Consider the following 16,420-nt stretch of genomic DNA (forward strand, 5'->3'; position numbering starts at 1 on the left):
CTGTTACGGAACCTCCTGGGTTGTTGCTTGATGGTTACGACGTTGGTTTTCAGGAAGCCATAAGTTCTTGGTATGGTTTCTAGGTAAGTCTGACATCCCTTAGAAGCAGAGGGCCAGTGATTTTGCTGATGCCCCAGGGATGCTCACTGCAGGGTGTCAAATTACAGGAGGTCTTAATGGATGCCATGCTAGGTGGCTCTACAGTGTGACATTAGCTCAATTAGCTTTCACTGTATGCCATTAAATCGAAGATCGTAGCTGGACAGCTCTTCTTGACATATGTTTTGTTTGTCCCTGAAAGCACGTGTTCGGTTTCTCTCTGGCCATTCAGATTCATTTTGAGTGACTGTCTCGTCAGCTAGGGGCTGGGGAGATGGGAGGAAAGGCTGCATTTTGGCAGGACTTCAAGCCTGGAGCAGCATCCTGCAGCCAGCACCATAAGCTGTATAATTTGTCCACGGAGGCCTATGCATTATAGAAATGAAAATTCCTTCTCTGACAGCATTCATTGCTTAGCACGCAGCAATTTGGCTGTCAGAAACAGCTGGCCCTGCGGGGTGGGACAATGGAAAGGCGAGAGCAGAGAGAGGCCAGTGCTTACTCAAGTCTCCCACTGTGGGAGGATCAGGTTACTGAGACCGTCATTAACAACAGACTGCAAGGGGCTCTAAGGCAAAGCTTCCAGTGAGCAGGAGCCTGTGGCGCAGACAGCCAGTGATTTCCCCCTCTTTTTTGCTGAATGAAACAAAAAGATAAATTAAAAATAAACTATTAATCTTTGCTGACTCTCACATCTTGGCTTTTCCAAAACGTTCTGATTGTGCCTTCTGTTTGGTGATGGGCATTTCTGGGGAAGTAAATCCCTTCTAAGTATAGTTGTTATTGGTGCATTCTAGAAAACTTGGAAAGGACAGGGGCGCAGAGCAAGAGGGATTGCCTGACAACTGCGTTTTTGAGGTCTGTAACTTTTAGTTTCTACTTATGTAGAAGGAATTGGATGAAAAGATCAGCATTGGGGACCCCCTGAGGCATGTTGAGGCATGGAGTAGGGTGAACCCCTGGCCCCCGACCCCGCACCCCCACCGGTGCAGATGCCAGAGGCAGGACCGGGACAGCGGAGCCCTGTGGCTTGAACCTGCTCTGCCGCGTGAATCTGCAGTGTGGCTGGCTCTGTGCATTTTCCTGTATTGATTCCATGACTCACGGAGTGATCTAAGCAAAAAGCACATTTAAACTACAGAGGAGACAGCTGTCTGTTACAAGGGGACATATTTTCTGGGTTTAATGGCGCCAGTTTTTTCCTATTAGTTTGTACACTAGAGATGTACTTGCTTGGTATGTGTCATGAAGGGTCTTTTTTTTTTTTCATTTTTGAAAAAGAAATACAGTGTTCTAAAAATCCTCTTTTAAATATTATTCCTTTTTTTTTTTTTTTTTTGAAGATTTTATTTATTTACTCATGAGAGACACAGAGAGAAAGAGAGGCAGAGACACAGGCAGAAGGAGAAGCAGGCTCCATGCGTCAGGAGCCCGACGTGGGACTCGATCCTGGGCCTCCAGGATCACGCCCTGGACTGAAGGCAGCCGTTCAACCGCTGAGCCACCCAGGCATTCCCTAAATATTATTCCTGACTTTGGTTTCACAATGGAACTTGCTCCCCAAGGAAGCAGCAATAAACTCCCCCTCACCCCCCCCCCTTTTTTTTTTTTTTACAAAAGCTACATGTCAAAATGATATTATTTTCATGTAGCAAAGGTCCAGAGGGCGTTTAAAACAATGCGGTGGGAAATACCTTTGCCTTTTTGAAGTGAAGAGCACTTTGGAGATACTGAGTGGCTCCAGAGAAGTTTGGCTGTTGGAATTTGGTTGTTGTTCAGTGTGGATGCAACTGTCTCACCCCCCCACCCCCACCTCTAAATCTGTTTCCCTTTTATATGATAGAGGCTGAAGTTCCCAGATGTTGTTTGGATTAAAGATGTGTGTGGGGAGGGGGGGAGAAAAAAAGCTTTCTTAATGATAATAACAGAGTCAGACTGGCTGGTTCTGTACTGACAGGAAAATGGAGAGATAAAAACTCCATTAATGGTGTGTGCACTGCCTAAGTAGCCAATAAAACAATGCTGTCCTCACTGGAAGCCGGTCCCAGACTGGCAGCGCTTCATGCCAACTGCAGGAGACAACAGCTGCAGAGAGGGGCAGAAGTATTCAGTCAAGAGTCTGCCTTACATGACTGGCTTGGGGGGCGGTTCTTTTGTTCTCCTCCTTCCTCCTCCCGTCTGCTCCTTGTCCTCCTCCTCCTCCTCCTCCTCCTGGTCCTCATCCTCCTCCCTTTCCTCCTGCCTCCACTTTTGCCCATTTTCCTTGATGATCCCTTCTTCATGCTCGCTGTTCCAGAAATTGGACCACATCTGATTAAAACTTAATGGTTACTCACAGAACGAAGTTGGCTGGTAGTTTCCAAGCCTATTTGTCTGGCTTAGTTTGAGTTTTTGACAATAGAAATTGTTAATTTATATAAAGTGTATCCAAGGGTTACTAGCCTTAAAGTTTGATAGACCTGCTTAGGAAGCAGGAGAATAGTCACTTGTCACTGAGGTAATGCTGTAGTCCTCCCCCCCCCAAAAAATTCAAACATCTTTGAATTTCCATGTCCAAAATTAGTAGCAAAAAAAAAAAAAAAATTGTTTTCCCCCAAGGTACCTTGTTTTGGAGAGTGGCGAAGGTTGGTTTAGTCCCAATCATGCTCTCTGTGCCTTCTGAGCCCATTCTCTGAGTAAAGCCTCTCCTCCGACCCTAGGCCATGCAGGCAAGGCTGTATGCAGGAGACCTCACTTTAGGAACTTACTGTTTCAGGACTCAAGACAAGGTGAGCTCTGACCGTCTCCAGAGAAGAGAAAGAAAAGAAATGCTATTTGAGTGGTGTAGAAAAGCAGTTCAGGGAATTCAAAAGAGAGGTGATCCAGTGCCCTAGTATGGTCTGTTTCCTGTAAGTTTATAATCTAAGTTACTTTGACTTTTTGATATCTGGTACGTGACGGGAAGAGAACAGATATTTGAGCGTGAGGAGCTCTGTATCTAGACCCAGCAGAATGCTGGTGGTGGGGCGTGGGGGCACCTGGAAGGCTCTGTGGCAGAGGAGAGACAGTCCCACTCCCTTGTGTGCAAGCCCTGTGTCAGGCACCATGCCAGGGTTAGGAGATGCAGATCTGATTTTAGGTGCAATCTGGTTTCCTTCCCTTTTGGAAGCTCCATGCGGATTATAGTGGTCTCACGGATTCTGGCTACAGACTTCTCCCTCCCAGGCCACTTCCAGGCCATGGCAAGGGGCCAGTGGCCATAGCATCTCAAGCATGGTCTCTTTTCTCTTGCGACTAAGGATGGCAAAATGAGGTTCATGGACAAACTGTGTCCTTTATGTAAAACTTCTATGATAGGCATTTTTTAAAAAAAGGTATGTGGCCTTTCCTAGTATAATTTTTATTTAGATGGCAAACTAGAGATACTGTTCTGAGGAAATAGGATTCCTCAATGATTAATATTCAATTAATATTGATTGAATGGCCCTTAAAATAGGACATTTACACTATTGTGCCACCTTGTCTTTTTCTAAATATCAGGCCACAACCATGTTAATTTTATATCTTTGAAGGACTTGAGTGGGGTGCCTGGATGGCTCAGTCCATTAAGTGTCTACTTTTGGCTCAGGTCATGATCTCAGAGTCTTGGAATCGAGCCCCGCCTTGGGCTCCCTGCTCAGCGGGGGGGCATGCTCTTTTTCTGTCAAATAAATACATGAAATCTTAAAAAAAAAAAAAAAAAAAAAGGACTTGGGTGAGTTCCAGATGTGAACTCTTTGGTTTTCATTTTTAGATATTATTGTATAAATGGCTCCATAGTGTTTTTGATAAACACTTTTTATTATTATTTTTTATTTGTTTTTATTTTATTTAAGATTTTTAATTTATTTATTCATGAGAGACAGAGAGAGAGAGAGAGAGAGGCAGAGACACAGGCAGAGGGAGAAGCAGGCTCCATGCAGGGAGCCCATGTGGGACTCGATCCCGGGATCCCAGGATCATGCCCTGAACGCTCAACGGCTGAACCACCCAGACATCCCTAGCACTGTATATTAAGTTAAAGGTGTCATTGGCTGGTTGGTTGGTGGTGATTTGCGTTCAGTTTTCTCCTCCCTAGATAACCCTTGAAGGATAGAATCTGCAAAGTCGTTATCAGTGTGAAGTTTTTTCTTGAGTCTGTCAATAAGCCCTACTGGTTAAGGGATCTTTGCATTTACCATTGATTTTCAGTTCTGCCGTGGGCAGAGCTAGATGGCAGTCCATTGTGAGTATCACAGGTCGTTTATTATTTATTTGAGGTAAAGGAGTTTTGACATACTTTAGAGCAGATTCAGCACCACACTCCCCTACGGCTTCTGTTATGTCTTCTAGAGTGAGAAAAGAAGGGAATTCAAAGACAAGCCAAAGTAACTATAGTTTTTAGTTGTTAAAAGGTAAGAACTATTAAGAAAAAGAAGGAGAGAAAAAAAAAAAAAAAGAAAAGAAAAGGAAGGAGACAGATTCGGTGGCGCAGCGGTTTAGCGCCGCCTGCGGCCCAGGGTGTGATCCTGGAGACCCTGGATCGAGTCCCACGTCGGGCTCTCTGCATGGAGCCTGCTTCTCCCTCTGCCTGTGTTTCTGCTACTCTCTCTCTCTCTGCATCTCTATGAATGAATAAATAAATAAAATCTTAAAAAAAAAAAAGAAAAGGAAGGAAATGAGTATCACAAAAGTTAAAATAATGGTTGTAGTAGTAACAACAGCATCAGCAATAGTGGCTTACTCTTTAATGGTACATGTATGTCAGGTTCTGTTCTCAGTGCTTTACATATTTTCACTCTTCTAGTCCTTCTAATAACTCTGAGGCAGGCACAACTTTTTTTTTTTTTAATCTTAATTCTATAGTTTGAGGAAATGTGGCCCACTAAATTAATGCCCCTAAGGCTATAAGATAGCGAATTGCCGGGCCTCGGTTCTAACGTAGGCCCCTTGTCTTAATTCTAAGTTTTAGCTACAAGTAGGGGAAGAAGAAGGTATGACTGGGGTAGGGTATGGAGTGCTGGTCATTTCCTATGAAACATAATAGGACCTGCATTAAAGGTTGCAGTCGCATTTTAAATCTGGATTAAATGTATGTTCATACAATATGTATCCATAAATCATACTGTATTTGAGAAATGACACATGTGGGTGTGAGATACTTACATTCTTGATGTTTGATGTACCAAAAAACCCTATAGTTGCAAACCACTCTCTCCCTTTAGAAAGAGAACATATTCATATACAGAAGTTTTGGAAGCTTTTTCCAAACCTGGCATACTACTTCTGTGGAATATTCATATTTATTTGCCTTTTTTTCCCCTTAATTACCTTACATATTGGATCTTGCCTTTGCCAAAGGCATTAGAAGTTGAGTATAACTCTGAAGTAGAAGTGAAAGCATTTTGTGTGTGTGCGCGCGTGCAAGCTAGAGAACTTCCTACAAAATTATATTTAAAAGAGTTTCTAAACATGTATTTGATCTATTCTTCCTACATCTGAAGTGAAAAATGATGGAAGGACATCTCAGTGTTTTGCTAAACAGTTTAAATTTTGGTCGTGAGTTCTCGGAGACTCTGTCGAGTTTATGCTAGAGCGTGTTGTCTTAAACCTGACTGCACCGCAATGCTGGTAGAACCAACAAAAACGCTGCTCATGAAACAACTAAAATTTTATTAAAAAAATGATTACCTAGGAGTTTCCTCCCTCAATACTTATTGCTTTCAGAATTAGAGCTAGCAGAAGCCAGCCTTTTCCTTCCTGCCGATTTTACAAAATAAGCCATCCTAAAACTTCTAGGACATTGTCATTTCCCTCTGGGATCTAAAAAAGTAAAAAAAAATCCAAATCAGGGAGACAAATATTTATAAAATGGATGAGGGTTTAGTGACCTGAAGCTCAAGCACGAGTTTTCTCAGAATTGTTGACAGTGCGGATGGTAAACAGGCGGTCGCTCGTGTTTTATTTCCTGTGAATCCCGGGTTGGGCTTTCCTGGTCCCATCGTCTTCCTGAAGGAATTCTCCACGCCGTGGTATTCAGCTCACTGTGCGGCGCCTGCAGACAGCAGTCGCCACTCAGTGCTTCTGTGCGTGGCGGGGAGACTACTTTGTGACCCTGTGGGTCCCTCCGGGGTCTTGGAGTGTGACAATTTAGTTTGCTCTGAAGCTTCTACTGCCTGGGTGAGGGCAGAGCTGACGACTGTCGCTAGTCCTCCTTAGCTCTTGTTTTTCCAGGGTAGAAACCTGTGCAGCATAATGTTGGTATGTTTTAAAATGTGTGTGTGTGTGTGTGTGCGCGCCCACGCGCGCACATGTGTACATACACATGTACCCAAATAGATACACAGTATATATGTTGAAGGGGTCAGTTACTTGATCACATAGAGCCCCTTTTAAGTGAGAATGGTGTTATTAAAACCACTATGAGGAATGAATTTCACATTACAAATTCTGGCCCAGTTGGGAATTTGGGTTATTGATGGTAAATATAGATTGTTTGTATTCATTGTCGGGTAAGTTGTTTCTTAAGAGTTGCGATATCACAAATGATCGAAAAGCTGATGTTTCAACTTGTGCTGATGTAAATTAAATCACAGGTGTGGAATCTTGAGGCTTGCGATGAAAAGTCTGCTGCTAACACAATCAACTTCAGGCATGTTTTATTATATAGAATTAATCTACAAAAAATGAATCCTGGTGCAAAACTATGTGTTCTAATTAATGGCAGTCCAAATAATTCCATTAGTGGACTGAATGCTTAATGACTCTTGAGGTGATTAAAAGTATAGAAAATCTGTTTTGTGGTTCCTCAAATAAAAATTACTTGGGTAAGGGATCCAGAAATTTAGGTGTCATACGTAATGTAGTCTGATAATAATAGCAGCACATGCTTCTGGGAGCAGACCTCTCTTACCCTCCTACCCCATATCGGTCTGACCCCAAAGCATCCTTGGAACCCAAAAGAGGAATCCAGAGGGATTTGCCTTAATCGAGGTAGGCTGGCCTCAGTCTCTACTCTTCGCTTGCCATATCTTTTCTGCTTCTGTGTCTTCCCTTTAGTTTTCTCTGTACAGCTGGCATGGCCTTTCTGAGAGCCCCTTCTGTTTTAATTTTCTGCCAGTTAGCATCAGTTTGAGCAGATTTGGTCTGCTCATCTGTTAGGTAGGTGAGGACTACGACTCAGACAGTAACATGCTCAAGATTCCGGAGCCTAGGAAATGACAGACTTAGGTTCAGTTCCCAAACTGAACGGTGGGATTCCAGAGCTTCAGCTCTGTCCATAAAAATGAGTTGGGAGACACAATATGTCTACATTGTAAATAGCACAGGATACACTTACTCAGGTTCTTAAGCTTTATAGAAAAGTCCTAAGAGTTTTCAGACTAATTTTTTTTTTTTTCAAAATGGTTTTGTTGAGTTAGTTCATATACTGTAACATCCCTCCCTTTCATGGTGTGCAATTCAGTGGCTTTGAATAAATCCACAGAGTGGTATACCTGTCACCTATCCAATGTTAGGCCATTTTCATCACCCCAAAAAGAAACCATCAGCATATAAGACTGATTTTACAGCTAAGATCATTGAGGTAGAAGCTGAAGGTCGGGCTCCCAGTCATCCAGTGCACTGGGTGAGGGTAGAAGCTGAGCTCTTGGACCAGCCCCCCAGTGGGCACCAGTGTTTGTTGACTGTGTCACAGAAGCCTTTGGAATAGTACATTCTAAACTTGTTATTTTTTTTAAAACCTGTGTTCAATTTTGATAAATTATCTCACCTTCTCGACAGGATTTAAATTTTTTCCAGGGGCACCTGGGTGGCTCAGTCAGTTCAGCATCTACCTTTATGTGTGGTCATCAGGTCCAGGGGTCCTGCTCAGTGGGGAGCCTGCTTCTTCCTCTCCCTCTGCTCTCCCATGCTCATGTTCTCACTCAGACTTTCTCTTTCTTTCTTTCTCTCATAAAGAAAAAAAAAATCTTAAAAAAAATTTTCTTTTCCAAACACATACTTTATTATGTCTTTGGTTTTTCTAGAATATATATGCCACACCCATTCTTTGGATTGGAGAATCATCTGCATCTCCCGACTTCTAGGTCTTCTACATTGCAGGTTTGCTTGAACATATTAAATGAATCAATACAGTCTTGATTTAAAATGACTCATGCATTAAGCAATTTCATGCGTAAACTTAAAGTAAGCCCAGCCAGTGAGTACTACTAATAGGCAAGTATTCCTTGGATCTTCCTTCTCTTTTCTTTAATATTCAACTTTGACCATTTCCTCCTTTCTGTTGCCTTCTTTCTGTCATTAAATTAAGCTCAGTTACATTATATAGCAGTTTATGTATGTTTTTTTCTTCCTGCTCTGTGGTATAAAAAGATTGGGGCTGAGGGGGTAGGGAATGAGCAGTGAGATGTGGAATAACCATTAAGAAGATAGCACTGTCATGGTAAGAAGAACTCCTCTTTTGCCAACTCTGGCCCCCAGCTCCTTGACTGGAGACATCTGAAAGGAGGCCAGGGAGTGAAAGGCTAGCTTTGGGAATTGTACAGGGGCTTGGCTCTAAGGGACCACCTTGGGAAGAATTTTCGGGGATAAAAAATGCATGTTTTTCTTATAAGATGAAGCGTCTTCTTACATTTTACTGACCGCATCTCAGTTTCTGATAGTATTACAGTGTTATCATAGTATTCAACTGCAATTTTCAAGTTACTTTTTTATATATATAATTTAGAAAATATGATGTTCTAAAGTGTTGGAGTAGGGAATAGTTCCCTGTGTATGTACATAAGTCAGTGGGAAACTATGGCTTGGTGTATATGTTTAGCTTACCCATTGTCTTTTTTTTTTTTTTCTTTTTTTAAAGATTTTATTTATTTATTCATGAGAGACACACAGAAAGGCAGCAACACAGGCAGAGGGAGAAGCAGGCTCCATGCAGGGAGCCTGACATGGGACTTGATCCCAGGACTCCAGGATCACACCCTGGGCCGAAGGCAGGCGTTAAACCACTACTGAGCCACCCAGGGATCGTCCCATTATCTTTTTGTATGAAATAAGAAACACTGTAGTTCTCTCTTAGTTTCTATAATTTAGAATTTGAGGAGGGTTTTTTTTTTTTTTTTTTTTTGCCTTGAATTAAAAGCCATGACAACACTAAAAGTGGATTCTGGTAGGCCTACCTCTTTTTTTCCATTAGCATAATTATTTCTCAATTTTTATTGTTCGTTTTTCCTTTGGAGAATCCATCTTATGCTTTGCATCCATTATCAGGGTTCACCCATTCATCCATCAACATTTATTAAGGACCTATTGTTTATAAGACTGTCCTTGATGTTTTAGAGATGAAAAAAAATGCTCCTTATCTTTAAGGAATCACAGACTCACTAAGCATTGAAATTAAAAAAAAAATGTACTTTTTAAGTGCCATGGAAATTAAGTTTTGGAACAACAGATGGTGCATTTACTCCAGACAGGGTGTAGGCATGGGGGCTTCAGGGAAGGCTTCTATCAGGGGTGATTGGTGACCTGATCCTGAACCATAGGGATTTGACAGATGGAAAAAAGACATTTCGTGGGGACAAGGGTAAAGGCAGGAGGTGAATAAGATTGTGGTGTCTTCAGGGTGCTATATGGCACAGTTAGGGTCAGAGTACTTGTAGGGTGATGACTGAATGAGGTTGGAGAGGACACAGGCCAGGTCATGGAAATCAAGAATCTGCTCATGCTTAGGAGAGCCATTGATGGTTAAGCAGAGGAAAGAGCTCAGTGGTATTGATTGAACTGTTGGCAGGTACCCAGAGGAGATCACCAAAGAAGCGGTTGGAAATATTGCTGGTTGGAGATCATCGGAGCTGAGACAAAGGCAATGGTGGGGTTTTTAAGGTGAACCTCTCAGTTTCCAACTGTGTCATCAGGGTTCATTGGTGGTTCGATTGCATGAGATACGACATAAAGGAAGACTGGCAGGTTTGGAGTGGTGGGTGAAGAGGACTTGATGACTTTAGTTTTGTTTATCTTGATTCCTTGTCCTGGGAACAGGGAATATTCTCATGCCTCTTGAGAAACTTCTTGATAGATACCCCCCCTACTGTTCTACTTCTTTTTGTGCATTTTCTTACTCAATTATCCTTCAGTTGGCAAACATATTATTGGTAAGCAAATTAAATTAAAAGCAAACGTGTATGAGTTAAGAACCAATTGGCTAAATTAAATGAAAAATGTTATTTTTACTTTTTTTTTTTTTAATGAGTGGGTTGTGTGCCATCTCAGTACAGGGGTAGATTGGAAAACCATTTTTTTTTTTTTTTTTTTTTTTTATTTATTTGTGATAGTCACAGAGAGAGAGAGAGAATGAGGCAGAGACACAGGCAGAGGGAGAAGCAGGCTCCATGCACCGGGAGCCCGATGTGGGATTCGATCCCGGGTCTCCAGGATCGCGCCCCGGGCCAAAGGCAGGCGCCAAACCGCTGCGCCACCCAGGGATCCCTGGAAAACCATTTTTAATTAAAGACATAGCCTTTCTCTTTGGCATAATTCTTGAGGAATCCTGCTAGCGATTGTAAAAGAAATATCTAAACAGAATTTTTGAGCTGGAGGGAAACATAGCAACTTGGGCCACCATTCTCAATGTATTATTAGGGAGAATGGATGCTAGAGAGGATAAGTGACTTGCCAGTGCCACACAGCTGTGGCATAGGGATGTCTAGCTCCTCACTTCAGTGTTTTCTCCACCATACATTGATGACTGCAATAATCCCATCAGCATGATGGAACAGAGTTGGAAGAAGTATAATGTTCAAGGCTGCTCAGTCTCTGGTAGACCGAGGTACCTGGATTCTTGATTTTCATCTTCAAATTAATCTCACTGTTCATCAGTCAGCAAGTATTTGTTGACTAGTATGGAAGGGATGTTCCCAATTATTATAAAACTAGAAGATAATTAAGTGGCTGGCTGTGTTTCTCTTTAAGAAGTTGCAGGTTAGTTTTTCAGATGACTCATTATAGGACTGGCAACTGCTTATAAAGTGCATAGCTCGCCTGACGTAATTATGACTATGTGGTATACGTACACGTATGCATACAGTCACAACAAAAAAAGAAAGCCATAAAAATGTTGCTCACTTTAATTTTTTAAAACTTTACTGGGTCTTTTTTTTTTTTGTTACTTTGTTCTTTCTGCGCACGGGGCAAACATTTTCCCCCTCCTAGCCTCAGAAATGCCAGTATGCCTATGGGCAAATAATCTATTAAGCCAAACAGACAAAGAATGTTGGTTGCTTTTTATTCCGTTTATTCTTGGTAAACCTTAATTAGGGAGAGTGATCTGGTAAAAATTTTATTTAGGTTGGTAGTTGACATAAATATTTTCAAGAGGGCTTTGGAAGAATGGTTTTTAAAAGCTTTAGTTCTCTCTTCATTTATTTTGGTACCCTGGTTTTGTAGTCCTATCAGTGTTTCTGGAAATTTCTGTAGATACAATTTTGAAAAACTTAACCTTAAGTTTGGAGCTGTTTAGTTAATAAATGTATTAAGAAAACTTACTACCATTCTAAAGTTAAGACTGCTTTTATGAAACAGTAGTTTTTCTACAATATTTTATATGTTTATTTTGTGTGTGTGTGTTGGTCTGTCCCACTCAAGAGTATTTAGCGCATTTTGTACTGTTTTAAATTAAAGTCTAGGGTAGACACTTAACCATTTAGTGAGAGAGAAGTTTTCTTTAGTAAGTTTATGAGCTTGAAATTATCAATGCTTTAGATGTTTTCTAGTTTTAAGCTTCATTCATTCCACAAACATTTAAATCGGTCTGGTGTGATGCTAGACCAGGTTGTGGAGATCCAGCAGGATATTGGACACACAGAGTCCCTGCTTCCAAGAAGCTTCCCTGTTGAAGCTTTGCTAATGTCAATCTAGTGAGCATATAACACAGGAACTCCAGAGTGAAGTTCAGGAGAAACAAAATGCCAGACACCCCATTAGAAAACCAGAAAATCTGGTTCTGGCCCACGTGGGAGGCATCCCTGCGAACTCGAACTCTTGTAAAAGTGCTTTGAGATCATCAGCTGATGAAAGCCTCCATAGTTTTCTGTGTGAAGGTAATCATCAAGGATTGCCACATTGCTTTGAGACAACAGATGAAACATGGGGATGGGGATTGCCGATGTCCTGCAGGAATTGGATTTACCTTCATGAAAGCTGACCCAACAGACTTGAGAAAGGCAATCTAATTACCTGGGAAGTCTAATTCTGTTTTGGGAGGGTGGAAGAAATGACATGTTCCTCCATTCTTACCTCTTTCTGTTATTCATCCCTCTGTACACTAGGTGTTCTGATTTCTCACCTAGAACCCTTTGGAGATTTAGAGATAGCTGGAATAGAGCTACTTGGGTTTGGGCGAGTGGGGTGGCTTGAAACTCGGATCTCATCCAGGAACTGACATGATGACATTGATCAACCACAGACTCATTAGCTGGGTGAGGGTTAACAGGACTTGAAAAAATTAACACCTGTGGTTAATTAGGGAAGATATTAAAAATAACAGGGAAAATGCAACAGATCCATTGGATTTCTTTTTTCTTTCTTTCTTTCTTTTTTTTTTTTTTTTTGTAGGCTCCACATCCAGCATGGGCTCAATCTCTCGACTGTGAGATCAAGACCTGAGCTGAAATCAAGAGTCGGCTATTTAACTGACTGAGCCAGCCAGGCACCCCAAATCCATTGGATTTCTTTATTGAGCTACCAGCTGCCCTACAAGGCCTACCAAAGGCTTGCTGTGTAATTGGTAACATCAGCTGAGCAGAAATGCCATTTCCTTCCCAAACTAGTTAATAAGACACCACTGGGCTTTGCCTCGGGACAGCAGTAATGAAAGGAAAGGACAGGGCAGAAACGGCGAAGGAAAGAGAGAAGCAGAGAGTTACGTGGGCTACCTAGGAGTGAGGTGTGTGTGTTTGTCTGTCTTTTGTTGACTCTTCTCTTCCCTGAAGTCACACCTCCTCTCTAGTGAGGAGTTGACTAAGGGGTATTCTATTTTAGTCTGCAGCCTTCCCATCTGGTGTCTGGATTTCTTCTAAGCTGCCACCAGTTGGGGAGTGAGGATGGGGTATTAGTCTTTCATGCTGTCTCCTTTCAGGCTTCCTTACAGAGCCCTTTATAATATTTATTTAAAAATTGCTATTTTTATGAGTCAAAATGGTCAAATTATAACATTTTCAAATGACTCGACATAATGTCAACCCGTGTGATTCTCTGTCTTCATCACTGTCTCCTCTTCTTATACCTGCTCCATTAATATTGTTTATGATAATAGCTACCATTTATTAGCACCCACCATATGCTGTGGACTTCACATGTGGCAACTCTGCAAGGAAGTCATGATGGCCATTTTGCCTGTGAGAGACTGAGGCTCAGACAGTTGGCCCAAGATTACATGATTGGCAGGGCTGGGATTCGACCCAGGACCCTTTGATTTAAGCCTGGAACCCTTTTGGTGCTGCTGCATACCACGGCTTTTGTTCCCTTGCGTTTTACCCTTGGTCCTTATGCTTTGTATTCGTGGCACAAATAAATGAATCTTTGGCTGGACAGATGGATAAATGGGATTTTGGTGGGCCATCCAGGCACTTCAGATGAGGGTGTTTGAGACTATAAACTATAAGCAGGTTATATTCAGGAATAGTTTGGTGCTTCATTACACTCACTCCTGTCATAATTCACAGTGAATATCTCTCATCTCAGCCAAATTAGCACTTAAATTCTGGAAGGAGAAAGGTGCTTTGATATTTGGGCCTTAAACCTATCACTGAGGCCATAGCATTAGGAATTTTCATCCTCATCTTATCTCCACTTTGGTTGCTTTTCTCTCCAGACTTTGAGACAGACCTTAATCTTTGCCTGAAAACATCCTGAAGACTTTGTTTTTCCCACTTTCTGCCTCCTGTCCTCAACTCTTTTTCTTCTGTTCCTTACAAGGCCAGGGGGGTTGATCTCTACTCAGTGTCTGTCTATACACTTGAAGAGAATAGTTATTTCCATGGCAGGGTTCCTGCCCAGGATTTCTTGGGAAATTTGTGTCTTTCCAGATCCCCAAAGCAATCGGTCAAGAAATCAGGTAAATGGGAAAATGTGTGGACTTCTCCTGTGAGAATGAAACCATGAACACTGGGTAGATAGAAGGAATCCGCGGATGTCAAGTTGCACCCTAGCCTGTGGAGTGGAGGCTAAGAATGACATTTCCCAGAGCCAGGACTGGGTCGGCGTACAGAGGAAAGAATTGGTTGTGATTGCGTGTAGCTGTTGCTATGTTATAAATATGTGTTTGTGGCCCTGTCTGCTGCTACTGGTGAGTCATCCTTGCAAATAAAATAAGTTTATATACATAGCATATTGTATACAAAGCCTGCGCGTGGTATTCCAAGAAATACGTTTCTGAAGCAGGAGAAGTCTATAAAATGGCAATTTCAACATGTGATTTTATGCAGTGCTGTTAAAACCCTCCTCATAAGATTCAAATGCAAGTTATTGCAAGGGTCAACAAACTTTTTCTCTGAAGGGCCAGATAGTAAATATTTTAGGCTTTGCAAGGCATATGGACTCTGACAAAGCCATCGGCTCTGCTGTTTTAGCGTGAAAGCAGCCATGGACTATACGTAAAATGAACAAGTGGGGCTGTGTTCCAATAAAACATTTATTTACCAAAACAGACTGCGGGCTGGATTTGGCCAGCTCTTGGCATACTACCCAATAATGTTCACTGGCATTTTCTAGCGTTTGAGTATTTGTTATAGGCTACAATTCTTTGTAAATACCATTATTTCTTACTTATGTGACATTTTAAAAAAGATATCCTCATAAGAGGGAGTAAAGAATATTTGGAAGTATTTTAAGAATAGCTATAATTGGGAGAATTCTGGAGAAATTCCTGGAAATTCACATCTCTCATCCCTAAATCCAAAGATTAATATCTGTTTGAGAACTTGGAAACCCCCCAGAGAAGGGGATCTGCTGTATCTCCATGCTCCTCCCTACTTCTCGGTTTTGTCACCATTTATCTTTTTCTCAGCTTTGTATGGCTTTCCCTGTTTTTTCTGCTCCACGGTGTCCCCCGAGTTTATCAGTTGTCTGGGGCGTGTGGCCTAGTTTTGTTCCACTGGGAGATTGGGGATCTTGGGAACCAGCTGATATCCCCATTGCCTTTCTCCAGAATTACTAAACTATCATACCTGCCTTTCTCACATATTCGAGTGTCTGGAATAGGTTATTCTTCAAGGATACTCGACATTTATTTGCTTGTCATAGCGAATATTATTTTAGAGCCAGAACAAGAGGACATTTGTAGTGTGATTTGTAGATGATTTGTGTTATTGTTTGGGATTGGCGTGCTTTATGCTTTTCCTCCCACAGTGCTTTTGCACTCCTATTATTCTGAGAAGTAGAAAACAGGAAAGGGAACTAAGAATATTTACTATGAGCGTTGAGTTCAGTTCTTACAAACTGTCAAGATGCAATTTTACTTATTGGCAATTAAGAACATAGATTTTGGAGTCAGCAAAACTTGAATTGATTCTTGTTTTTTCCGCTTATTAAAAAAGTGTGATCTTGGGCAGTGTTACGTCATCTCTCTAACATTGTTTTCTTATCTTTCAAATGGGAATAATTGTACCTTCCTCTCAATTTTTGTGCTCTTAGGATTGAATCAAATGATGCAAGTTTGTGGTTAGCACAGTTCAGGAACTAAAGGCTCACTGAATGATAGCTGGCATTGTTAGTAACCATCAAAGGTGGAAGGCACTTATACCCTAATTCATGGGAAAGGAAACAGACTCACAGAGGTTCAGTGATATGTGGAAGATCATATTAAGTAGGTTGAAAAACTGGGTTTGGCTCTTTCCTAAGTCCATGTTCTTGCAACCATATGCTGCTTCTTAAAGTAATTGCAGTAATTTTACAGCAAGATTCACCATGGTTTATTTGGGTTATGCGGCTGGGTGGATAAACAGGGAAGATATGGGATGAGGTTTTTTTCTTTTTTTCTTGAAGTATAATCAGCATATAACGATATCTTAGTTTCAGGTATACAACACAATGATTCCATATTTGTGTATCTTGTAAAATGATGGCTACAATAAGTGTAATGAACATCCATCCGTCTCCATACAAAGGGTGCTGTCTTGAAGTTTGCAGTAGTTGGAAGCTACAATTTCTAGAGGCCAAGGATGCAGTTATAATTAAATAGTTGAGAAAACTTGCCCTGAATTTTTTTTTTCTTCCTGTTGCTTAGCTGCTATGTTGACTGCCAAGAACTTGTTTGATTTTAAGTACCTTTTAT

General features: G+C 41.4%; 1 protein-coding gene across 4 annotated transcripts in view; it reads left to right on the top strand.

Annotated features, from left to right (window-relative positions):
* ACVR1 (activin A receptor type 1) overlaps positions 1–16,420 on the top strand; it is a 126,263-nt gene that overhangs the window by 32,233 nt on the left and 77,610 nt on the right. Inside the window, exon 1 of one of the 4 annotated variants that reach the window (XM_072811379.1) lies at positions 12,726–12,874. The exons of 2 other annotated variants lie outside the window; for them this stretch is intronic. The gene's annotated coding sequence lies outside the window, so the exon portion shown is untranslated. Of the gene's footprint in view, positions 1–12,725; positions 12,875–12,907; positions 13,034–16,420 lie in introns of those variants that run through there. One more of the 4 variants, XM_072811380.1, reaches the window with a different exon arrangement.

The sequence above is a fragment of the Canis lupus genome, chromosome 34 (genome assembly GCF_048164855.1).
Source record: "Canis lupus baileyi chromosome 34, mCanLup2.hap1, whole genome shotgun sequence".
NCBI lineage: Eukaryota > Metazoa > Chordata > Mammalia > Carnivora > Canidae > Canis > Canis lupus.